At 45.9% G+C, this 26,554-nt stretch overlaps 1 long non-coding RNA gene across 2 annotated transcripts in view; it reads right to left on the reverse strand.

Moving 5' to 3' along the window:
• Positions 1 to 26,554, reverse strand: part of LOC123582540 — a 46,493-nt gene that overhangs the window by 9,699 nt on the left and 10,240 nt on the right. For both annotated transcript variants that reach the window (XR_006704451.1, XR_006704450.1), the window contains one exon: positions 22,890 to 22,945. This is a non-coding gene — a long non-coding RNA (uncharacterized LOC123582540). The remainder of the gene's footprint in view (positions 1 to 22,889; positions 22,946 to 26,554) is intronic.

The raw sequence follows: 26,554 nt of genomic DNA on the forward strand, positions 1-26,554 counted from the left end.
CGGTGGCTTAGATTTGTGACTTTTCTCCCTGTCACCCCACCCCCACCTACGCATGCCCGTTAACACAGGAATCAAATTACCCTTGTTTTATTCATATCAGGGTATTTCACCACAGATGTCTTCTGAAAACCTGTTAGATAACCAGAATCCCTCATTCATATTCACAGCGTCTCAGTCCTTTCTGCAGGATTTCAACACATTTTTCCCAATTGTTTGGCGTTCTTCTCATGTAAAGGTTCTGAAGTTAGCTCTAGCTTTCTCTCAGATGAAAACTGTCTACAAGACTTAGTAACTCGTATTAATAATGAAGTTTGACCCATCCAAGTTTGATCACTTACACAATTTGCACAGTAGAAAATACCAGTTTGCCACTAAATCAAACTTAATTTTTCTGCAAGCTGATTTCATCCTAGAGGGACAAGGTAATGAGACTTGGCAAGTAGGTAGGGAACGTTAGAATCCCGCAGAAGAGCAAAAAGCAGCGATCTCTCTGCTCCTGACGTTACTTACTTTTCCCTACCTGGAAATCTTAATAATAATAATAATCTCAGACTCAGTGTTTATTTCATTCCCCATGAGCTGGACCCTCATCTCTCCAAATAATCCTGGACCATTCGGATTTAGTGACTGGCTTGAGATTCAAAAATTTCTGTACAAGGAGGAATTGGGGTTTTTTTTGTAGTAGCGATAGCATAATGCTACACATAGAGTGAATGATTTTTTTTAATGCACATGTTTTTCCAAAAGGCCAAATTTTTGTGGAAATAAACAGAGACCACCCACATGAGAACAAGCAGGGGCTCTCTCTTTTGAGTTCAAGGGAGCCAGCGACAATCACGGGCGCTTGGCAGAGATTCAAAGGCAGACAGAACAGAACACGTGTGTCGCGGTGGGGCAAAGGGAAGGTTTCAGGTGTGCCCTCATTGGAGGCACTGGTGATGGGGACGCTGGACACGGGCTAGCTAGAAGGGGGACGTCCTATGTCATTGGTTAGGGAAGTGTATCTGGCTTTCTCCGCTTGGCCCTCAACTGGAAGCAGGGACAAAAATTAGGGAAGGTGTCAGTTACTGATCAAGTCCTGACTATTCACGGCCCGTTGGTACAGCGGTTGACTTAGTTGCCCGGATTTGTTGCTGCAGGTTGCGGGTCAGAGGTCTATTTTATTCATGGTCTGGCCATTGCCGATTTATACACTCAGTCTCTCGACTGACACACACTGAAGAGTCTTGCTTAAATCCAGCAGCATTAAAATGGCCATGCTGTTTTAACAACTGGTACTTCCCATCCAATTAACTAGTTGAGCATTTCTTTTCTGTGATGACAAAGTAGAAGTCATTCAATGTACGTTATTTTGAAGAAAGTAAAACACACACACACACACACACACACAAATAAACACCAAATATTCCACCATGTTTAAAAGATAACTGTGTTAACATTTTGGGGTGTACATTTCCACTGTTCATTCTTTTTTTTTAGTGTTTATTTATTCTTGAGAGAGAGAGAGAAAGACAGAGCACAAGTGGGGGAGGGACAGAGAGAGAGAGGGAGACACAGAATCAGAAACAGGCTCCAGGCTCCGAGCTGTCAGCACAGAGCACAATGCGGGGCTCAAACTCACGAACAGTGAGATCAAGACCTGAGCCGAAGTTGTAAGCTCGACCAACTGAGCCACCCAGGCACCCCTCCACTGTTCATTCTTTATACAAAATGTACAAAAAACAAAACAAAACAAAACAAAAAAACCAGAATTGAACTGGGCATAGTAATTTGCAAACTCTTACAAACTAACAAAAAATCCAACAATCACAAGCATTCCTCTGCTTTGTCATTTAGCAATCTTCTCTATCATCATTCTAATAACTGTTATTTTAATGGCTACATATATTAAGCGTCCTCTGATTTGAGATCTTCATGGTATCTAGTTTTCACTATGAGAGAAAGGTATTGCACAGAACATTCCTGAAGGTAACTCTTACTACACAGCTCTGAACAGTAGATTCTCAAGAAAAGAAAAAAAAAAATTTAAAAAGTGTTGGTGAGGGGCGCCTGGGTGGCTCAGTCAGTCGGTTAAGCATTCAACCTCAGCTCAGGTCATGACTTCATGATTCATGAGTTCGAGCCCTGCGTCGGGCTCTGTGCTGACAGCTCCAGCCTGGAGCCTGCTTGGGATTCTGTGTCGCCCCCTCTCTTTGCTCCTCTCCCACTCGCACTCTGTCTCTCTCAAAAATAAACATTTTTAAAAAATTTTTTAATACAAATAAACAGTGTTTGTGATAAGAACTGACCAAGAGGCCATAGAGTAGTGAATACCCAGGGAAGCTGGTAGGTGGATTGTACCTGTTTCACAGCACCCCCCCCAAGCCCCCTCGCTTCTCCTCCTCCGCCCCAGGTCCTCATCCACAGGAAAAGAGCTCTCCAAGGACACGGCAACAACACCACTTCGCAAGCCTTCCAGCCCACCTCCTGCTGCTCTGGAGAGCAATCCTCCGGCCTGGGGCAGCATCCCGTGGGAGCTCGTCCTGGACGGAGCCCCGCAGAGCATTCAACCTGGAGGCCTGGCCGTCTTGCTGGAGGAGGCTGCTACCCTCATGCTACCTGCTTTTCCCTGACAGGCCGAGGAAGACCTCTCAGAACTCTCAGAAGCCCTCTCTCTGGGCCTCTTTGAACTTCAGAGGGTGTCGGGCTCCAGCCTGCCTGCGAGCCCGGGGCAATCCGAGCTGCTACAACAGGTGAACTGAACGTTGAGGTTACCTTCCTGCTGCATAGACAAATCCTTCTCTCTGGGTGAGCCGTACGATCGTGTGGTTTCCTGTCAAGTTGAAACATTTTAGAAATATCATAAAGTTTGCGTAAAACACCAAGTGGCCCAGACAGAAACGAGCTCAGTGTTAGGGGAAGAAATAGGCACATTTTAAAGTCGTGATGAAGTGTGGATCCAGGTGGAGGTCTTTTTTTCTTTTTTAATTAAAAAAAAAATTTTTAATGTTTCTTTATTTTTGAGAGAGAGCACGCACACAAGCAGGGGAGGGACAGAGACAGAGTGAGAGGGAGACACAGAATCTGAAGCAGGCTCCAAACTCTGAGCTGTGGGCACAGCTCAGCACAGAACTGACTGAGTCCCCCCAGGAGCCCCCCAGGTGGAGGTCTTGAAGCTACCATTTGGGTGTGCCCTTTAAGACAGAGAATTTGAAGTTACTAGTATAAAATTAGCTACAAGGGTTTAGAATTCACCTTGCAGGGAAGGGTGCTGCTGCTCAGAGTTGAAGCTAAATCTCCCGGGACAGGAAGCTGAGAATGTGCAGTTCTAAAGAATTCCCCTGAGATACGGGGCGAATTGCTGGCCCCCGCTTCGAGAGGGTTCACACTTTGGGAATCACTGATTTATACAACCGGCTGTTGGGGGCTCTTTAAGAAAAAGTACAAAATTTTTCTTCACATTTTACACAAATCTTATTTACTTTTCTCTGTTTGACAAACACACACACACACACACACACACACACACACGACCCCACTGTAGGGTCCCTCCCAGGCTCTTGGAAAGGTTCCAGCAAGTAAGGGGGTGGGGGCTGTGAGGCTTCTCTTGGTGTCCTGGTCAGGCCACCGCTGGGGATACCTGCTCTATGGCTCAGCATAGACCTAAGAGGCTGCATTTCTTTCTTTCTTTTTTTTTTTTTCTTTTTGGAATTTACATTCAAGTTAGTTAGCATCTTGTGGAACAATGATTTCAGGAGTAGATTCCTTAATGCCCCTGACCCATTTAGCCCATCCCCCCTCCCACAACCCCTCCAGTAACCCTCTGTTTATTCTCCATATTTAAGTCTCTTATGTTTTGTCCCCCTCCCTGTTTTTATATTATTTTTGTTTCCCTTCCCTTATATTCATCTGTTTTGTCTCTTAAAGTCCTCATATGAGTGAAGCCATATGATATTTGTCTTTCTCTGACTAATTTCACTTAGCATAATACCCTCCAGTTCCATCCACGTAGTTGCAAATGGCAAGATTTCATTCTTTTTGATTGCCAAGTAATACTCCATTATATATATATATATATATATATATATATATATATATATACCACATCTTCTCTATCTATTCATCCATCAATGGACATTTGGGCTCTTTCCATACTTTGGCTATTGTGGATAGTGCTGCTATAAACATGGGGGTGCATATGTCCTTTTGAAACAGCCCACCTGTATCCTGTGGATAAATGCCTAGTAGTGCAATTGCTGGGTTCTAGGGTAGTTCTATTTTTAAGTTTTTGAGGAACCTCCATACTGTTTTCCAGAGTGGCTGCACTGGTTTGCATTCCCACCAGCAGTGCAAAACAGATCTAAGAGGCTGGATTTCTGCAAAAGAAGAGATCACGCCAACTCTCTTCAAAACACAAAGACAAGGAAAGACAAGGGGCGCCTGGGTGGCTCAGTGGGCTAAGCGTCCGACTTCGGCTCAGATCATGATCTCGTGGCTGGTGGATTTTGAGCCCCGCATCGGGCTTTGTGCTGTCAGCTCAGAGCCTGCTTGGGATTCTGTGTCTCTTTCTCTCTCTGCCCCTCCCCAACTCGCATTCTCTTTGTCTCTCAAAAATAATAAGTAAATATTTTTTAAAAAACCCACAAAGACAACGGTTGTTATAGTTACTGCGGGGCAGGGGGGGGGCGGGGATAGCACAGTGTGCCCAGGCTGAACACTGATGAGGTCAACTAAGGGAACTCAAACCTTGGCCTTGCCCTGGACTGCGTGGCCTTGGTCGGTCACGGCCCTCTCTGGGCATGTGTTACCTCATCTCTAAAACGGAGATGACAACAGCATCTCTTTCACAGCAGAGCTGTGAGGAGTCAGCACCCAGTCAGGACCGGCTGCCCTCAGTAGACACAGGAGCAGCACGACGTAGTTTACGGCATCAACCCTGGAGGCAGATCACCCGGGTTGGGATCCTGGTCTCCCCACTTCACAGCTGTGCAAACACAGGCGCGTGAAGTAATCTCCCTGGGCCTCGTCTCCTCATCCACGAATCAGGAATAATAATAATCGCAGTCTCCATCAGTTCAAGGATGATATGAGATAAGGTATACGAATATGCACAGTGCCCGGCACACAGGCAAGTGACGTAAATGCTGGCACTGCTCTTGCTGTCGCCGTGATTTTCTCAGGTGATGACCCTCTGAATCCTCACTGGCTCGGGAAACCTGAAGCATGGAGGAACCCCCCTGCGTCTTCCTCATCGCCCACCGTTAAGCACATGGGGAAAAGTCAGTACAATTTCTCTGAATCGAAAACAAAACTGAACTGAATGGCTCTAGCTCATCAACATCAGTCACCCGAACTCATCATTCGTGCTGTTAACAAAGAGTTCCGTGAAAATCACAGTTGAATCTAACCAGCCTGTCTCTGCCTTAACCTTCCATTGCTTTCCCACCAAATTACATTCACACCTTAGAGTTGGTGGTGGGAAAAGGTGGGGGGGGGGGAACCTCGCTTCTTAGGGGTCAATCAAATTTGTCCTCTAGGGAGAGCACCTGATTGGCTTACCTATTGAGAGCGTCATGATTTTATTAACGTTTCATGTGGCTGATCTTCAATACGCAGAATACTGAAACCATCAGGGTTATTAGGAAGGGAACAGCTATAGAGGTCATTGTCATTTTGGAAGCCATCAGCAAGATGGCTAAGGTTTTGAGACGGCCGCCAGTGAGCCTGCTGGGGGCCACCTGTGAAGGGGGTCCAACTACAAAATGCAGAGGTTGAGAGACAGCACGGCATCCTGGTCAAAAAGCCTCGAACAAATGGTGGGGGCCACCCCTTTGATAAATGGGCCTACTGACACCCTGTGCCCTACCCAACCTCCCCCAAGGGGAACCGTGAAGACAGCAACACTGAGTCCTCAGTGAAACCCTCAGGGGCTTCCGTTAAAGAAGTCTGGGTTGCGTTTCACTATTCAATGCTAGGAAATATCATTTATGATTGAGTAAAAACATGATATCTCTCTCTACAAGATTCTAAAATACTCATCGATTCATTCAAAAGCATGGGTAGCACCTCTTATGGGCCCTCAATGATTCCAACACGGGGATGGGAAGTAAAGTATTTCATGCAACTTCTTTGGGATCATGTCAGTTGCACACTTCTGAAGACCTGTGTCCCCCACAGTGCAGGGCACAGAGGATGTACTCACTTAAATCTGGACGAATTTAAACACACCGGTAATATGCTTCCGGTACCATGAACTAGAACGACACGGTCTGCTAATATCATGTTCACCAAGGAAGAGAGGGTACCTGTCGTGTGTCTTCTATATGAACACGTCCTGTCTTCACGAGGAGACCAGGAGTACCTCTCAGAGATGGACTGCATGGTAACCAATACTATCCTGCTGGCATCGGGCAGGGGGCCTGGTCTTTGCTGTGAAGGCTCTTGTCAACAACCTCCACGTGGTGGACACAGTTCACCTTGCCCCACTCATTCTCCCCGGAATCCATACCCACCCCATGGGAACAAAGTGTTAAGGGTACACAGAGTAGGGAGTCTGCTTTCTGCTGAGAATTTGCAGGAAGGTAGTCCAAAGAACAGACATTAAAACCGGTCCTTGAGGGGCGCCTGGGTGGCGCAGTCGGTTAAGCGTCCGACTTCAGCCAGGTCACGATCTCGCGGTCCGTGAGTTCGAGCCCCGCGTCAGGCTCTGGGCTGATGGCTCAGAGCCTGGAGCCTGTTTCTGATTCTGTGTCTCCCTCTCTCTCTGCCCCTCCCCCGTTCATGCTCTGTCTCTCTCTGTCCCAAAAATAAATAAACGTTGAAAAAAAAAGAAAAACCGGTCCTTGAAAGCATGAATAAAATTGTGGCGATGGTGGTGGTGAATGGGAGGAAGACAATCCCAAGCAGAGTGAACGGCATGAGGGAAAAGTACCGTGGCGCAAAACGGGGAAGCAGGGTATATACCCCACAAGAATGGGAAACAGGGACTCAAGCAGATATACATACACCCACGTTCATAACAGCATTATTCACAATAGCCAAAAGATGTCGGCAACCCAGGTGACCCATGACAGATGAATGGCTAAACAAAATGTGGTCTATGCAAGCAATGGAATCTTACCCAGCCTTAAAAAGGGAGGAAATTCTGATACCTGCTACAACACGGATGAATCTTGTGGAATCTAAGTGGAATAAGCCAGTCACGAAAGGACAAATATTGTATGATTCCACCCATAACAAGTACCTAGATCAGTCAAATTTGGAGGCAGAAAGTCAAGTTGGTAGTTGTCTGGGGCTAAATGAGTTGGGAATAGAGTTATTATTTAATGGATCATGGATTGTTTCAGTTTTGCAAGATGAAAAGAATTCTGGAGATGGATGGTGGTCGTTGTTACACAACATCGTGAAGGTACTTAATGCCTCTGACCTCTGCACTTAAAAAGTCAAAATGGTAACATTTGTATGTGTATTTCTTAATGTTTATTTATTTTTGACAGAGAGAGAGAGAGCACAAGTGAGGAGGGGCAAAGAGAGAGGGAGACAGAGAATCCCAATCAGGCCCCATGCTGTCAGCACAGAGCTGGACGTGGGGCTTGAATCATGACCTGAGCCAAAATCAAGAGTCAGACACTAGGGGCACCTGGGTGGCTCCGTCGGTTGAGTGTCCGACTTCAGCTCAGGTCATGATCTCACGGTCTGTGAGTTCGAGCCCCGCGTCAGGCTCTGTGCTGACAGCTCAGAGCCTGGAGCCTGCTTCGGATTCTGTGTCTCCCTCTCTCTCTGACCCTCCCCTGTTCATGCTCTGTCTCTCTCTCTCTCTCAAAAATAAATAAACATTAAAAAAAAGATGTAAAAAGAGTCAGACACTTAACCGACAGAGCCACCCAGACGCCCTTTTAAGCATATTTTTACCACAATTTTAAAAAAAAAGTGTTTTCTTTAAGGGCAAACCAAAAGACACAACTAAGCCCTGAGTTAAAACTGTAGCTTCTGGGGTGCCTGGGTGGCGCAGTCGGTTAAGCGTCCGACTTCAGCCAGGTCACGATCTCGCGGTCCCTGAGTTCGAACCCCGCGTCAGGCTCTGGGCTGATGGCTCAGAGCCTGGAGCCTGTTTCCGATTCTGTGTCTCCCTCTCTCTCTGCCCCTCCCCCGTTCATGCTCTGTCTCTCTCTGTCCCAAAAATAAATAAACGTTGAAAAAAAAAGAAAAAAAACTTTAGCTTCTATTTAGACCTTTATACTTTCAAAAATACTGGGCAGTTATTTATTTCAGAGGGGGGGGTGACTTATATTTTATATAAATTCATATTGTGCAGATTTGAAATAGACACAATTGAAATAGTAATAAATATGACATTATAAGAAAAAACAACAATGTGAACCTCCCTCTAAAATTTTGTACTTAACCAAGAACCATTTAGTTTTAAGCCATGGGAATTGTAAATTGTGTTTAAGATCAGATACATGACAGCTTTAATCGATAAAAATCCCATCATCTTTGTGAGTGACTTCTCAACTATATGGCACACAATTTTGGTGAATATTGAGTCATTATCTTTAAGTACAGTCACAAATTTTAAATGTTTCCTATGCTATATTCTTGAAATGCAAGCTTTTATTTTGTGATACCATTGCTAATGTTGGGGAAAAAAACGGAAAACAAAGAACTCTGGAACAGAAGATATGCCACCGTCTTAAGAAGCAAATCAAGGGGCGCCTGGGTGGCGCAGTCGGTTAAGCATCCTACTTCAGCCAGGTCACGATCTCACGGTCCGTGAGTTCGAGCCCCGCGTCGGGCTCTGGGCTGATGGCTCGGAGCCTGGAGCCTGTTTCCGATTCTGTGTCTCCCCCTCTCTCTGCCCCTCCCCCGTTCATGCTCTGTCTCTCTCTGTCCCAAAAATAAATAAACGTTGAAAAAAAATTTAAAAAAAAAGAAGCAAATCAATCATTTCTCAGTGGTTTATCTATCTCTAGAGATTAAAAAAGCATATTTGAAAATTTTTAAATGCCCTCTTTCTCTCTTTTTCTCTCTCTCTCCCTCTGCCCCTCTCCCCTGCTCATGCTCTCTCTCTAAAAGAAGAAGAAGAAGAAGAAGAAGAAGAAGAAGAAGAAGAAGAAGGAGAAGGAGAAGAAGGAGAAGGAGAAGAAGGAGGAGAAGGAGAAGGAGAAGGAGAAGGAGAAGGAGAAGGAGAAGGAGAAGAAGGAGGAGGAGGAGGCGAAATGCTACATCTGGACTCAGCAAATGTCTGGCCTGCCACTCTGGAGTCTTCCTTTGCAATCCCTGTGATTGCAATGATTCCACTGCCAGGCACAGTGTCTTGTAGACCCTGGTCCCAGGCACGGAGCTGCGTTTGCTCAAAGACATCCATGCACATGTGAGTGGACCCGAAGACACTAGGGTGTGCACCTGCCTGGTTCCCAAGCACCGAGTCTGGGAAAACTTCCACTGAACTGGAACGCATGGATGGTTGGAGGCTGTCCCCCAAGATGGCAAGAAACCTCCTCAACTCCTACACAGATCTTACCTCCTGAAGCCGGTCCTGAAAAACTGTCATAGTACTGGACCTTGGATCCTTGGAGGCTCCAAAAAGTATCAAAATAATTCAAGAATTGGCCCACTAAAGAATATAGTAACTTGACCCTATAAACATATAAAGCCCTAACCAAATCTGTGGGTATGAGTAGATATACAAATAGAGATAGACTATCACGTGTCTGTCAAATAATAAGACAATTGAAGGCCGAAAAAACATTACCGGACATACTGGAGCCACATAGAACATTCAGCCTCTTAATCACATACACACTTTTCTCTTCAAACTTTTCCAGAAGGGACACACAGTCTGTCTTTACGCCGATGTCAAGGTGGGTCCACGAAAAGGCAGCCACGAGTAACAGAGGGCAGTTTCCTGCCACTGTTTCAAAACATGAAAAGAAACCAACCGCAATGTGAGGAAGGAAGCATCCAAGGAGACCGTCATGCATATCACCACTCAAAGTCCAGCTCCAGGGTCCATCACGGCAGCATTATTTGACTCCCTTTGCCCGAAAGTACGAGAAATTTGGAGTCTGGAGAGGTGACTTCCCATTTCAGCCAGAGTTTTCTAGGGTAACAGGAACGTAGTCACCTGCAGAAGAAACTCTGAAGGGGTGGGACCTCCCCCCAACCCCGAATCCCTGTGAAGAGCTCCCCAGGCCAGTCCTTAAAAGCTCGTCACCCTCGTCAACACACACACACACACACACACACACACACACACACACACAAGTAAGCTTCCCGGCAAGGACAGGACAGCAATAATTAAATGGGATAAAATTAGAATGTTAGAAGAAGCCTTTCCATCACCCAGATGCATCTGGAAATCAATCTTAAGGGTCTACTCGGATTTCTGCTTCCTGCAGAGGCTCGGTGGGGGCTGAGTAGAGGAAGTGTCTGGGTCTCCACTCATCCCCAGACTAGAATCGACATAAGGAGAAAAAAAGAAGTTCATTGTGTTCCTAACTCAGTTCTTCTCAGATTTAATGTTTAATGCCAGGACGCCCTTTCTATTTTTCAATCACACAAAATGGTGCTTATTAATGAGCTCTCAAATTACATAAAGAGAGAGCTAAAGCCCAGCAACACTGGTATGGCCCGTGGCATTGTGGCTTGGAGTGCAGAATGACATCTGTGTGCAAGTTAGGAGGACCTGTCCACCGCAGCTATGGAAACCAGAGCCAGAGGAAGAGGGAAAAGAGATGCCTCAGAATAAGCACTAGGGAGCTGCAAAGAGGGGACATCCCAGAGAAGAAAGATACTCAGCATCCCTAAACACAAACACACACGCACACATTTCACTGGTACCTTAAATGATGCGAATCTCATATACCAATCATTTAAAAAATTTTTTTAATGTTTATTCATTTTTGAGAGAGAGACAGACAGACAGACAGAGTGCGAGCTGGGGAGGGGCAAAGAGAGAGAGAGAGACACAGAATCCGAAGCAGGCTCCAGGGTCCGAGCTGTCAGCACAGAGCCCAGCTTGAAGCTCGAACCCATGAACCGCGAGATCATGACCTGCGTCAAAGTTGGATGCTTCATTGACTGAGCCACCCAGGCGCCCCGATCATTTTTTGTTATATTGCTGGATTGTAAAATTAGTCTTTCACATGAGTAAGTGTGCATACATATATATATATGTGTGTGTGTGTGTGTGTGTGTGTGTGCATGTGTGTGTACATATATATGTGTATGTATATATGTATGTGTATATATGTGCATGTATGTATGTATATATGTATGTAATACTAGCTTAAAAATAAAAAGTATTTTTGCAAGATATAGAAGGGCTGGGCCTTCAATCCATTATGAAGATCCTCTGTGTGTTCCTCCCCCTTTCCAGATGGTACCAATTAAGAGTAAGACCCTCGTCCTAACAGATGTTAGCCAAATAAGCCCAATCTGAGGCTTTAATGAACAAAACCAGACACATTTACTAGACCCAAGAGAAGCAAAAATAAATATAATGTATACAGTGGGCCACTTGGGTTAACTTGCAGTGACTGGGGCTTTGACCCTCTGCTGTGATTAGTTTCAACTTTCCCCAGTACTTGTAATTAGCATACAGAAGGCCGAGATAGCTTTTAACACAATCCCAACTTTGGATTCCATCCACTCCCTTTCTCTTTCCTTAATATTGTTTGAAGAGGCAATTTCCACCTCTAAAATACTTTTCATTGCTTTTATTGAAATGGGAAGCATGGCTTTTTAAGATTCTAAATCAATAATGATTAGCAACTAAGAGCACAGCTTGTTCCGTGTGGAGAAAATACGGCATTTTCCAGCTCTCTCGGCTAGCTCTGGATGATCGGAGCTTACATCACCTCCCTAACCTGTGCCTCAAAGGGTCCCAGCAAGGATGACCATGCAGGACAGAGACGCACCTCAGGAGTTCAAACGGGCTCCCGGGACCCCCACGGAGCTCTGATATTCTCCTGAACAACAGGTGGCAGTAGAGAGGTACTTCTGCAGGAACTAATTAAAGAGGTTTCTGTTTCAGGAGGGGGTGTAAAATGCTGCTTAAAAGCAAGGATTGGATAGTAAAAAACACAACCTGATTCAAATTTCTGTGCACACGCTGCTGTTCTGTTTCTACATATGTCGCACCTAGCCGAGATATTCTCTCCCCACCACCTCCTTTTCTTATTTAAAGAACTCACCTTGTGATATAAATAGTTTCCTTGCAGGGGAGATCTCCCTTTTTTTTTTTTTTTTTTTGCAATTAACAGATCTCCCACCACCGACTCCGCCCTCCCCCCCCCCCAACCACACATCTAAGAGAGCTTGAGCTTGTCAAAAGCACAGATTCCAAAGCAGCAAAGCCAAGGGAGAAAACTGCCATATTATGGGAACATTTGGTTTCTGAACTGCCTTAAAATGGTGACCTTTTTTCTATTGCCAAATAAACATTCTGCAAGCTGCACTCGTGTAGAACAAAAGTATCATCTGATAGTTGATCAAAGAGTTGTCTTTTAGATCCTGTCATCATTTTGACCAGAAAAGGCATTTGTTTGAATTCTGAGCAGAAACCCGTCCGCGTTGCTTTGAATGCACATCTCACTTTTAAAAAATCTTTTAGGCGTGTACAGAACAGAGCTTTCCTCTGAAAAGGGACGGAGAGAGAGAGAGAGAAAGAGAGACTTAATAAAACACCAAGTCCCAGGGAATCCACATGACTAATTTTGTATTAAAAAAAATACTGAAGACGTCTGTTCCAGTGGGAACTGTCCCCAGCTATTAGTAATTGCAAACATTAGTCATGAAGACATGGAAAATACAATCTGTAAGCTCATCCAGGACATTCTGCCCAAAAATACAATCTATGGAACTCAGTACCACCCATTTTGTCGCAGTGTGCCTCCCGGTGACGCAGTCCAATTTTCAAACCCAATCTGCCAAATTTCACTGACGCATCAAGTTCTCTGGGCAGCTCTCTGGAAGCAGCAGCCCCCCTACACCCAGTAGGAACACATAGCCAACTTCCTTTTCCCTACGCCCATTCTGTTTCACCTGCAATCTCGTAGATACGCTCTACTTCTGACACTATGAATTTAAAAGTAGCAGGCAAAAAAAAAAAAAAAAAAAAGAAACCTTTGAAATGTAGGGTGATGTCAGACATGTGGGTATTTAATAACTCAGTTTGCATTCCTGGGTCTTGGATGCCAGGAAGTAGACGTGACTCTTTGTCATTGGTTAGTATGGGATCTACCAAGCTCACGGACAATGAACATTTTGAAGGTTTCCCAACATTCATTGTGGTCCAGTGACTCACTTCTAGAAGTGACTATTTTGAAGGTCTAAACCTAAGAAGTCAGGTGCCAAGCCAGAAATCTAGGACTCACTTTTGATTCCTCCCTCTGCCTTCTTCCCACATGCCCGCACCCCATACTTTCTACCCAAATAATGACCAATGATTCTTGCCTCGACCTTCTAATACATCACCTAGCTACGTAACTCTTACTTGTACTTCCAGACTTACTAAGGCATCATTTCTTCCTGAAAGTGGTTCTTCTTTCCTCTCCTGCACTTAAATTAAATCCTGCACCTGAATATCTCCACAATCCACTGTGCCTACCTCTATCAGAACAAAGTCACAATTTATTATAATTGCCTACTTATGTGCTTGTCTTCCCTAAAAGACTGTGAGCTCCTTGAAGAATACAACTGTAGCATTTTTCTGTGTCTAACCCAGGTGTTTGGCAGATGGATGGAAGGATGGATGTGTGGGTGGATGGACAGGAGCACTCCCAACAAGAGGACCCTGGCTTCCCCTTGTCCTGTAGAGTTGCCAAGGACACCAGTCCAAATCACATCTGTCATGAGGATGCTCTTCTCAGCCAGAATTGCTTGGGCAATTTTTAAGAACAAATTATTTTTAAAGAAAATTTAATTTGCATTCAAAGACAGTCCCTGAACACCAGCCCTTGAAGAAAGCCTCAAGGAACCAGCTCTAAGTCACGAAAGACTTGCCTTCGAGGCTGGACCACATTTAAATTCCCTAACAAATAGGCAGCTCTATTATCCCCATTTCTTTAATCAGCCAACAAATGGGGCCCTGCTCTGGTCTAAATAGCGTGGCTGGAATTCTTCGAGGTGAAACATTCCTGCCTAAACAACTAGAGGCACTTGATCTACTGAGATTAATGGCCTTTTTTGGGACCTGGAATATAAATCCCTAGAGAACGGGGCCAAAACTTTCACCAGCCACACCATACCTTATCATACTATTGTGTGCACTTAAAAATATCAGCAGTCCAAACGACATATCGGATAAAGGGTTAGTATCCAAAATCTATAAAGAACTTACCCAACTCAACACCTGAAAAACAAATAATCCGGTGAAGAAATGGGCAGAAGACATGAACTGACACTTTTCCAAAGAAGACATCCAGATGGCCAACAGGCACATGAAAAGATGCTCCATGTCCCTCATTATCAGGGAAACACAAATCAAAGCCACATTGAGATGCCACCTCCCACCTGTCAGAGTGGCTAAAATCAACAACTCAGGAAATAACAGATGCTGGCAAGGGTGTAGAGAAACGGGAACCCTCTTGCGCTGTTGGTGGGAATGCAAACTGGTGCAGTTGCTCTGGAGAACAATGTGGAGGTTCTTCAAAACATTAGAAATAGAACTACCCTATGACCCAGCAATAGAGCTACTAGGTATTTATCCAAAGGATACAGGAGTGCTGATACATAGGGGCACTCGTACCCCAATGTTTACAGCGGCACTTTTAACAATAGCCAAATTATGGAAAGAGCCTAAATGTCTATCAACTGATGAATGGATAAAGAAGATGTGGTTTATATATACAATGGAATACTATTCAGCAATGAGAAAGAATGAAATCGGGCCATTTGCAACGACACAGATGGAAATGGTGGGTATTACGCTAAGTGAAATAAGCCGGTCAGAGAAAGACAGATAACCTATGTTTTCACCCATATGTGGAACTTGAGAAACTTAACAGAAGACCATGGGGGGGGGGGGGGGAAGGGGAAAAATAGTTTCAAACACAGAAGGAGGCAAACCCATAAGAGACTCTTAAATACAGAGAGCAAACTGAGAGTTGATGGAGGGGTAGGGGGAGAGGGGAAGATGGGTGGTGGGCATCGAGGAAGGCACTTGTTGGGATGAGCACTGAGTGTTGTATGTAAGCGATGAATCATGGGAATCTACCCCCAAAACCAAGAGCACACCGTATACGCTGTATGTTAGCTAACTTGACAATGCATTATATTAAAAAATAAACTAATTAGAAAATAATAAGAATAAAAATTAAATAAAACACCTGAACCAGAAAAAAAATATATATATAAGCAATCTTTCCAGGGAATTGCCTGGATCCAAGTAGAGTTGCCGGATAAAATACAGGACACCCTGTTAAACTTGTTTCAGATAAAGAATAATAATTTTATGTAATTGTCCAGAAGAACCTTTCCTTTTCTTTTAAGTTTATTTATTTTGAGAGAGAGAGAGAGAAAGCAGGGGAGGGGCAGAGAAAGAGGGAGACAGAGAGAATCCCAAGCAGCTCTGCACTGATAGCCCCATGTAGGGCTCAAACTCACAAACTGCAAGATCATGACCTGAACCAAAATCATGAGTCAGATGCTTACACGACTGAGCCACCCAGGCGCCCCAGAAGAAGCTTTTCTATAATCATCTCAGGTTTTGTGACAGCGGTTCCTGCAGTCATATATCGGTTTCTAGATATCTATAGGTTTATTTCCTTCTCTGTGGCTCCAGGTACAAATGTACAGGGTCTAGACCAGAGTAAGACAAAAGAGGCATGTAGGGTGCAGAGTTTAAGGGGGTGTGGAATCTCCGAGCAGTGTCAGTGGGCAGTCAGCGCCTGAGAGTGGGAGCCTCCTTAAATTTGTCACCCCAGATGACAAATGGCCCTGCAATTGTAGGTTATTTTCCCCTCCAGCTGAAATGGTTTGGGAGACAAGAATTTAACATTTCCAATGGTCATTTAGTAGTCATTTCCAGGTGGGAAGAACGCAGATTTTTGGGGACAGAGATTGCAATCTTTAGCAAATGCAGGACACAGTCCCTCGCCTACAGAGAAGTATGTAACAACAGGACAATATTCTTCATATATGAGCTTGTCCCCACCTAATTAACTTGGGGAGGACCCTACAGCGCGTGTTCACTTCCCAGGACTGCTGTACCGAGTACCACAGGCTAGGGAAGGGGGCTTAAGACAACAGAAATTTAGTGTCTTGGGGTGCCTGGGTGGCTCAGTCAGTTGAGCGCCTGACTTCAGCTCAGGTCATGATCTCGTGGTTCACGAGTTCGAGCCCCGTGCCGGGTTCTGTGCTGACAGCTCAGAGCCAGGAGCCTGCTTCAGATTCTGTGTCTCCCTCTCTCTCTACCCCTCCCCCCTCTCTCAAAAACAAACACACATTAAACATTTTTTTTTAGGGGCGCCTAGGTGGCTCAGTCGGTTAAGCGGCCGACTTCGGCTCAGGTCATGATCTCGCGGTCCGTGAGTTCGAGCCCCGCGTCGGGCTCTGTGCTGACAGCTCAGAGCCTGGAGCCAGTTTCAGATTCTGTGTCTCCCTCTCTCTGACCCTCCCCCATTCATGCTCTGTCTCTCTCTGTCTCAAAAATAAATAAACATTAAAAAAAAATTTAAAAAATATATATGTAAAAAAAATTTTTTTTTTAAATGCAGTGTCTCACGGGGCACCTGGGTGGCTCAGTTGGGTAAGCGTCCAAGTCTTGGTTTCAGCTCAGATCATGATCTCACAGTTTGTGGGTTCGAGCCCTGTGTCGGGCTCTGCAAGGCTCTGCGGAGCCTGCTTGGGATTCTCTCTCTCACTTTCTCTCTGACTCACTCTCTCTCTCTCAAAATAAATAAATAAACTTAAAAAAAAAAAAAGAGAGAGAGAAATTCAGTGTCTCCTGATTCTGGAGGCTGAAAGTCTGCGATCAAGATATGGTGATCTCAAGATATCATTAGGGCTGGTTCTTTCCAGGGTCTGTGAGGGAAGGATCTGCCCCAGACCTCTCTCCTATCTTCTGGTGGTTTCCTGGCAATCTTCAGTGCCCCTGGCTTGCTGAAGCCTCACCCTGACCTTCATCCTCACATGGTGTTCTCCCTGTGGGCCTGTCTCCAACTTTCCTCTTTTTATAATGCCGGTCATATTGGATTAGGGCCACCCCAGCGAGCTCATCTTAACCTGACCACTTCTATAAAACTCTGTTTCCAAATAGGTCACCTCCTAAGGTGCTGGGAGTTAGGACTTCACCATATGAATTGGGGGTGGGGGGCTCACAATTCAATCTGCAATAGAGCGCCTCTACCCTGATGGTCAAGGGCCCACCTGTGGACCCACAAGGCCCTTCGGACAGGTAACTGTTCCCCTCACGTTTCACTGTGCCTATCTTCCTACCCACTCCCCGTGGACACCCCGTATGTCTCTCTCCACACGGGGACAGCTCTTGTACACCGGATAACACGGTAACCCGCCTGGCTCTGCTCTCCACACCACCGAATCATGCTGGATCCGTCTCTAGGACACTCTCCTCCTCCCTCAGTGTGCGGCAGCACCAGAACTAAACGAACTTCGAGCACCCTTCCTGCTCTCGATTTTTACTTTTCTACTTGCCTCACTATAAGCATCACTTCCTGGGAAGGGGGAGGTCAAGCACCACACGTCTCGAATCACAGAGGGATTCTTTTTCTGTACAAGCAAAGAGCCTCAGGTTGCAAGGGAGGGTTGTGGCTATCTGGGCACGTCCATAACTAGACCGTGCCTCTCAAGGAGACTTGGGACAGCTGGTCAGGAACCAGGCAGGGGTCTGTAAGGGCCAACTGGAGTTCCTTCCAAACATGTGACATGTGGCTTCTAAAGCAGGCGGAGCTAGAGGCACCTGGGTGGCTCGGCCAGTTAAGCGTCTGACTTCAGCTCAAGTCATGATCTCACAGTTTGTGGGTTTGAGCCCCAAGTCGGGCTCTGTGCTGACAGCTCAGAGCCTGGAGCCTGCTTCGGATTCTGTGTCTCTTTCCCTCTCTGCCTCTCCCCCATTCTCTCTCTCTCTCTCTCCGAAAAATAAATAAACATTAAAACAAATTTAAAACAGGAAGAGCAACATTTTGTGAGCATCCAGGAGAGAAGGACAAGATGTGAATGGTGAAGGGAGGAAGTAAAACGGGGTGGGGGCAGGGGGGAGGCACAGAATCAGAAAAAGTGCCCTTGTCCTGGAAGGAAACAGCTAGTGGTGAGTTGGAGATCTGGTTCTTTCTGGAATGGCTGTGTGACCTTGGAAAAAAATACTTAACCTTTCTGAATCTCCCTTTCCCCCATTTATAAAATGTGTTAATGATAGCTGCCTCAGAGGCTTGTTGGGACATCAAATATAAAATACCCCACATACACTCTAGTTTCTCTTCAGATCTTATAAACCTTTCTTTCACCTTTTAAATAAATATCCCACAACCTGGCCCACCCAGCCCAAGAGAAGTAAGTTCTCGGGGTCAGTTCCCCTTTCTGGCTTCCCCAAAGGCTTTTTAAAATCAGTCTCCAACCTACCAGAGAGGTCCAGAAGGGCCAGAGGGGTGCGCAGTGGGAAGGATCGAGGGGAGGAAGGAACGCGCCTGCAGTTTAGCTCAGCCCTGGCTGCTGTCCATGGTCGCGATGCTCTTGGAGCCGCAGGGCACAGCCAAGACTGGGGCCCGAGATGCGAGACGCCCTCAGGGGCCCTCACGACAAGGGTTGGGGACCATGCAAGGTGAAAGCCAAGGATGCTGAGAAGAGTTCTCCGGCTTTTGGCAAAAGGTGTCACCAGGATGCTGGGTGATTTCCTACACCCTGAGGAAACGAGGCGCTGAGCAAGCCCGGCACCGAGCGCGGCCGACGCTAGGTGGCGCTGCGCGGCCAGGCACCCGGAGGCGGCGGGCAGTGCGGTTCCCGCAGGATCGCTCCTGGGAGCCAACAGGGTCTGCTCAGGCCAAGGGCTGTTTGTGTTTGCTGAGTACAGCACCTTATTGACTGATTGATTGATTGACTGATTGATTCATCCACTCATTCATCCATTCATTCATTCATTCATGAGTTCGTTCATTTATCTATTTATTTATTTATTTTGTAACACTCACCTCCTAACAGACACGTACAGGCAAAACTTGATGAACACGGGACTCTGATGCCCTTAACCAGTTTTTCCTTAGTTAAAATGCGATTCGAACAACTGGTCGCCAGGGAACCAAAAGATATGAAATTGCTCTAAATTTTGTGACTCTTGCCTGTGGGTAAAGTCTAAGTTGGACAGTTAACATTTATAAAGTGCTAATGTTTTAAAAAAAAAAGTAACTAGGGGCGCCTGGGTGGCTCAGTCGGTTGAGCCTCCTGCTTCTGGCTCAGTTCATGATCTCACGGTTCGTGGGCTCCAGCCCCACGTCAGGCTCTGTGCTCAGAGCCTTGGAGCCTGCTTCCCATTCTGTGTCTCCCTTTCTCTCTGCCCCTCCTCCGCTCCTGCTCTATCTCTCTCTGTCTCAAAAGTAAATAAACGTTAAAAAAAAATTTTTTTAAAGGAACTAGCTAAAACGTCATATGGCACTCTCTAGTGAATTTCAACATAGCCTACCCTGTGACCCAGGAATTTCCCTCATAGGGAGGAGTGTGGATGTCCACAAAACGTGGGTGCAGTGAAAATACTCAGAGCAGCTTCATTCATAATAGCCCAGAGCTGGAAACAATCCAAATGCCTATCACGAGCAGAATGGAAGAACCAACTGTGGTATATTCATACCCCGGAATCGCTCACAGCAATAAAAAGGGACGATCTGCTGATCCGTGCAACAGCACGGCTTTATGTGGAGTGAAGAGAGCCAGATACCAAACACTAAATACTCTATGATTCCATTTATATGAAGAACAGGCCGGCTTTCCTACGGTGATAGAAAGAGGGTCAACAATTGCCTTTGTGGTGTGATTACTTGGAAAGGGCGCAGTGGAAGTTTCTGGGATAATGGACATGTTCTAGCTCTTGATTTGAGCAGTGGCTACACAGGTGTGCACGTATGTGATACTCACGAAGTGCATACTTGGATGAAATTTGTGCATTTTTCTATAGAAAATTATACTTAAAAGAGAGGAAGGAAGAAAGGAGACAGATTACCTCCACTCTTGCCTTTCCTGTGTTGATTTCTGTTATTTCTCTTTTTTTTTTTTAAGTTTATTTTACTTATTTTGAGGGGGGGGGCAGGCAAGAGGCCGAGAGGGGGAGAGAGAGAATCCTAAGCAGGCTCTGCGCTGTCAGTGCAGAGCCCAACACAGGGTTCAAACTCACCAACTGTGAGATCATGACCTGAGCTGAAATCAAAAGTCAGATGCTCAACTGACTGAGCCACCCAGGTGCCCCGATTTCTACTATTTCTAAAATGTCCCCTCAGGAGAAATTTACCTTGGCCTTTGGAAATGGCAGGGTGTGGGGCATGTGGGTGGCTCAGTCGGTTAAGCGTCTGACTCTTGGTTTTGGTTCAGGTCATGATCTCGAGGTTCATGAGTTCAAGCCCACGTCACGCCGGGCTCCGTGCTGACAAGGCAGAGCCTGCTTGGGATCTCTCTCTCCCTCTCTCTCTGCCCCTCCCCCCACTCATTTTCTCTGTCTCTCTCAAAATAAGTAAATAAACTTAAAAAAAGGGGGGAGCAGGGGGCACAGGTCGAAGGATAGGCATTTCGGTCAGTTGGTTGGGTAGCTCCGGGTAAGTGGTCCAACCTCACTGATCTTTCTCAGCTGAGAAATACCCACTTAACCATCAGGGACATAGGCGAAGTGCCAAAGCTGTTCAGCACAGTGAAAAAAGTGCGCCTCCTTACACAGATACGTGGTGACGCTTGTACCTTTCAGTGATAGTAAGATTTCACACCATTCTGACTCTCGATTCTTAGATCCTTTTTGGGATGTGTCTCGTTTTTCCCTCTAATGTGAAGAAGATGGCCTATTCCTGGCATCTGTCCCTCCCGTCCAGTTTTTCGCTGTGTTTTGAATAATTTAGCTCAAGACATCATTCGTTTTTAAAAGCGCTTACGCTTCCAACTAATGAATTGTCCAAATCTGCATCACACGACTTCCATTTCACTCATTAGAATCCTAATTGTCGAGCAGCTGAAATGGTTCTTATTGTTTATTCTAATTGCTATTAGGAAGAAGTGCCAGAATTATATGTGATTTATTAGTCACATAAAAATAATGAGGGACAAATAAAATTATTTTCCCTGAAGTTATTGTCAAGGTGCAAGAAGGGGCATGTTTAAGCAAGGCCACTGTGGGAAATCTCTGGGAAGGAGAGAAGCCTGTCTGTGGGTATTTCAACTTGCCGGTTTTATCCACTGAGTTGCTTTTCTTCCACTCCCTTCAGGCACTTGGGGCCTTCAGAGATTGATTCCTGTTGCCCCCACCAAAACCCACTCTTTTTGTTGTTGTTGTTTATTTATTTTTGCAAGAGAGTGAGATAAAGCATGAGCAGGGGAGGGCAGAGAGAGAGAGGCAGACACAGAATCCGAAGCAGGCTCCAGGCTCTGAGCTGTCAGCACAGAGCCTGACGCGGGACTCGAACTCATGGACTGCGAGATCATGACCTGAATCAAAGTCAGATGCCAGATGACTGAGCCACTCAGGTGCCCCAAAACCCACTCTTGAAAGTATCCAGTGTTGGTCATTATGCCTTCATGCCAGTGGGACCCACACTTGCTACTCACCCCAGTGTCTGGGATGGGGGAGATGGGGTCATTGTATTCAAGGCCCAAGCCCCAGTAGCCTGGAGCTCATGACCAGGGACTTCCGATGGGTAGTGGTGAGCAGTGGGTGCACGGAACACGATACCCAACAAGAGGCAAGTGGGGGCCAAGCCCAAAGGCACAGGCTTTAGAGCAGGGTCTAGGGAGGGTGTCTTTCTGTTGTGCCTGACATCTACACCCAGAGGGATTCCATTTGTAATTTGTACAAGTGACTGTTGGGGTTAACAATGGCTCTAGATTTGGCTTCTGGAAGATTGTATTGCTGTTATGGCCAACACACCTATTTTGCGTGCCTACTGCAAAGAATGCAAAGAGCCTGTGGATGTCCCTAGAGTCTCCCAAAAAGAATTTACATTCTAACCAACGAGTGCACCATAATGCCTGAAGCTGATCCCTTCCCACCGCCACTCGCTTCACATAGCCCATTCCTGAGAGGCCATATTTAATTTTCCTACTTTGAGTTGGGAGTCCCTCCAAACCACCCCAGAACTCTAGTGCTTAGACCAAGTCTCACCACAATTATAACAAATGGTGCCAGAATTTACATATGCTTATACGTATATTGCATGTTAAAAAAAAAAAAAAAGGGGGCGCCTGGGTGGCGCAGTCGGTTAAGCGTCCGACTTCAGCCAGGTCACGATCTCGCGGTCCGGGAGTTCGAGCCCCGCGTCGGGCTCTGGGCTGATGGCTCAGAGCCTGGAGCCTGTTTCCGATTCTGTGTCTCCCTCTCTCTCTGCCCCTCCCCTGTTCATGCTCTGTCTCTCTCTGTCCCAAAAATAAATAAACGTTGAAAAAAAAAATTAAAAAAAAAAAATCATCACCATAAACCAGTAAGGTCGTGGCCTCAGTTTCCTCATCTATAAAATGGGAATAACATGGGTCCCTGCCTTCAAAGGTTGCTACAAAGATTAAACAGAAAACACATTCATTTGTTTAATGCCTCTGTGGTATTCTACTTTGCTAAGAAGTCGAGGTCATTACTTCCATTTACACATTAGTAACAGAGGGAAAGAGACAGAAAAGTACTGCAGTACCCAGCTATCAGGCTGGTTACCAGCTCCCTGGCAAACTGGCCTCAGCTCCCACCAGGGAATGTCTACACAGGCCTGAATTCTTACCTGCCTTTCTCCTGGCCCATCTTCCAGTCAACTGCCTGTCACAGGAGTTCACAGTTCTGTAAAAAGAGAAAGTCTAAATGTACAGACTTTGAAATACAAAAATGAGTTTTCAAGACATCAACATGTTTGAAACGATTGCCTTTGAAAAACAAAATCGTGAGAGATTTCTTTCCTTCGACTTTTTCTAGCCCCGCCCCCCTCATTTTCAAATAAGTACCTACTGTTTTCATAATCAGAAAAATGTAACGTAATGTTGAAAAACAAACCCAACAAAAATCCCTGCTTCTGCCCTTCCTGCCTTGGCCTAGAAAAGGTCTCAGAGCATGGGGTACAAGGTGAAGGCTGGGGGTCTGTTGCATGTAAGCTCCTTGCAAAGATGAACGGGCAGTGAGAGAAAGCTGAGCTATCCACGCCAAGTCCTGCAAGGTTTTTATTGGTTATTAGCGATTCCAATTTTTTGTACTTTATTTTTCCATGAGTGTTTGTTTTTTTGTTTTTGGGTTTTTTTTTTAAGGTTTCCGTGTATTTGAAGTGGAGATTCTCGCCATACAAAGGTTAAAAAACGATCCGGGGGGCACCTGGGTGGCTCAGTTGGTTAAGCGTCCAACTTTGGCTCAGGTCATGATCTCGCAGTCCGTGAGTTCGAGCCCCGCATCGGGCTCTGTGCTGACAGCTCAGAGCCTGGAGCCTGTTTCAGATTCTGTATCTCCCTCTCTCTGACCCTCCCCCGTTCATGCTCTGTCTCTCTCTGTCTCAAAAATAAATAAACGTTAAAATTAAAACAAAAACAAAAACAAAAACAAAAACAAAAAAACCGATCCGGCCATCAGTGATGGTCCGGATGCCACTTGACCCAGCAAAGCAAAGGCACGAAGAAGGTCAAAGCCACACTCCCAAAGCATGAGAGAGAGCTTCCCCAGAGGGATGTGGGCAGGTCCACTGGGGAGCACATGCTCCACTGGGGTAGGGAATGTGCTTCCCCTGGCTCACCGCACAGCTGCCCCCCACCCCCCGCCCCCACAGAGTTCGGTCAGACGGAGCTGGTCCTGGAGTTCCAAAGAGCAGAGCACCCAACTCAGGCCTCACACCAGATCGACTGAGTCAGACCTGCATTTCACAAGGGCTCCAGGTGAGGCATAGGCACTTAGCAGCTTGAATAGCACCACCATAGGCAGCTGGCCCCAGGTGGGTGCCGAGCTACTGACGATCAGGGCTGCGGGTCCACATGTGTGTCACATAGGACATTATCTTATTACCTTGTTAGGCTCCCCCGGCCCCCGCCACTCTGCAGCAGGTGAGTAGGAGAGAAGGCACAGGCCCTAACAAACAATTGAAGAAAATGATTTCGGGGGTAAGTGAGGAGAACGAAGCCCGCTAGCTTCTTAATTACGGGGCAAAGCCTAGAACCCCGCTTCCATGTGCTGGACCCGGAGCAAACAGCAGCTCAGAGAAACAGGGGTCACCATGTCACTTGCAGATGGGCCACACTCATCGTCGCAAGGGAGATGGTTTCTGTCGAGCGCAGTATAACATTTCCTATCCTAACCTTTTGGTTTCCTTTACCCTCTGGGTCCCAGGGCTGTCTGCTCCCTTGGTTGGAGTGACACACATTCATGGTCTCATGACGTCTACTGGGAACCCAAATAGGTAGACCTTGAGATACTACACTGACAAGAGCAGAAGTTGCTGGTTGTTTCAAAATACTCATTCCCATCTTCTTTCCCAGTGATAGACTCCAGCTTCGATTGGGGTGACATTATATCTAGGTGAAGACTATTTCCCAACCAACCTTATAGTTAGGTATCACCAGGTAAACAAGTTCTGACGAACGAGATAGAAGCAGATATTCTCAGGAAGGATTGTGGGAAAGCTCTTTAAAGGGGACACAAATGGCCATGCAGGCTTTCTCTGTCCTTCTCTCCTTCTTCTTTTTTCCTTCCTGGATCATGGCTGTAATAGCTAGAGCTCCAGCAGCCATACTGGACCATGAGGCGCCCTTAAGGATGAAAGCCAATGCCTAAGGATACAGAGCGGCAATAGAAGAAGCTTGGTTCTCTAGGGGGAATGTGGAACCCCCACACCAGCTCTAAGGTACTTTTCTTCTCAGGACTGTGGTATGTGAGAAAAACATCCTTTTATCTTATTCTGTTCAGTCTCAGTGACTAACAGTCAAGTAAAATTTCTAGTGGATACAGTACACAAGACCAAGATACCCGACTTTACAGAACTTAGGGACTCATCAGTTGGAACTAATACAACATGACAATGTGGGCCAGGGAACCATAGGAGCTACAAATCCAGGGAACCTGGAAGATGCAGGAAGATTTCTCTGGAGAAGTAACATCTAAGGTTAGGACTAAGAATGGGTTGGAGAAGGGAGAGAAGAACGTTCCAGAAGAGGAAAGAGTATGCACAAAAACCCACGGGCAGGACAGAGAGCATAACCTGTTCTTTCCATAAGTTTGAACTTAACCACAAGAGCTGTGATGACTGCTGAAGGCTTTTAAGCAAATATTTTCTTGCTAGAAAAATCCCCCTGACTGCTTTACCAAGCAAGGGTCTCAAAGGGCATGTTTGAAAGGAAGAGATAGGTGGGAGGCCAGTGCCGGAGTTCCGGGTGAGATCCTGAGGCAGCCTGGACCCGGCAGGACACTAGCAGTGGGAGGGAGAGAAAGGATAGGTTTTGAGTGATATTTGGCAGAAAGAGCTGGCAGGGTGTAGAAGGTAAGGTGGTAGGAAGAGCCAAGACTGGGGCTCCATGTACTGGCTTGAACTGATTTGGGGACCACAGAGTCAGCTCCGTTCGGGTCACCTTGCGTCCAGCACCATTGTAGGAAAAAGTTATTTCATAGCGACAGATTGTTCTCTCACCTCACTTGTGGGCATGTCAATGAGTCAACCCCAGCCCAACAAGCCCATTACTACTGAAAATAGCTAAGAGAGTCTTTTGTGTGTTTGTTTGTCTGCTTTTGTAAGAAAGCCTTTTTTTTTTTTTTTTTTTTTTAGCACAAAGGTAACGTGTTCTATATGAGTTTAACACCTGCTGGGTAATAACTTAATGAAAATATTTTCAGGGTTTTGTGTGAAAGTAAACCATCGCAGGCAGATTTTTATACATGAAAGTACACGAAAACTACCTTCTGGAAAAATGATTCCAAAACGGATTCTTAAAGTCCAAACTCTATGGTTCTCTTAAATCAACATTGTCAATCTCAACTCGCAGGGTCAATTTGGAGAAAGGTTCTGAGATTCAGCCCAGGAAATATGCTGAACATCGAGAAAAAGGGTTCTGGAAATAAGGAGAAAGCCCCCTCACCACAAGGAGAGCTGTGTCTCCCTGAATGCACTCACTGGTGTGGTTCTGGCTCCCAATAGAAGCAATGGGAGAACTGAAATGTGAGTGTAGTTACAGTGGCTGCCATGGGAGGGCAGTCTAGCATGATTCTTGCAAGAGTCGGGGACGCTCCAAGCAGAGGTATAAATTACCCTGGGCTTCAAAACAACCACTCCCACTCCCACCTAGTGAGCCCTCCTCTAATTGTGGAAATAACGCAGAATATGGGGTTGGAGATAAATCCTTACAAGCAGTGAATGCAGTGTAACACACAAGAAGGGAAAACTGGAAACAATCTAAAATCCAATGTTGAAGCAACGGCCAGGTACCT

This window comes from Leopardus geoffroyi, chromosome B3 (genome assembly GCF_018350155.1).
Source record: "Leopardus geoffroyi isolate Oge1 chromosome B3, O.geoffroyi_Oge1_pat1.0, whole genome shotgun sequence".
NCBI classification, from domain to species: Eukaryota; Metazoa; Chordata; class Mammalia; order Carnivora; family Felidae; genus Leopardus; species Leopardus geoffroyi.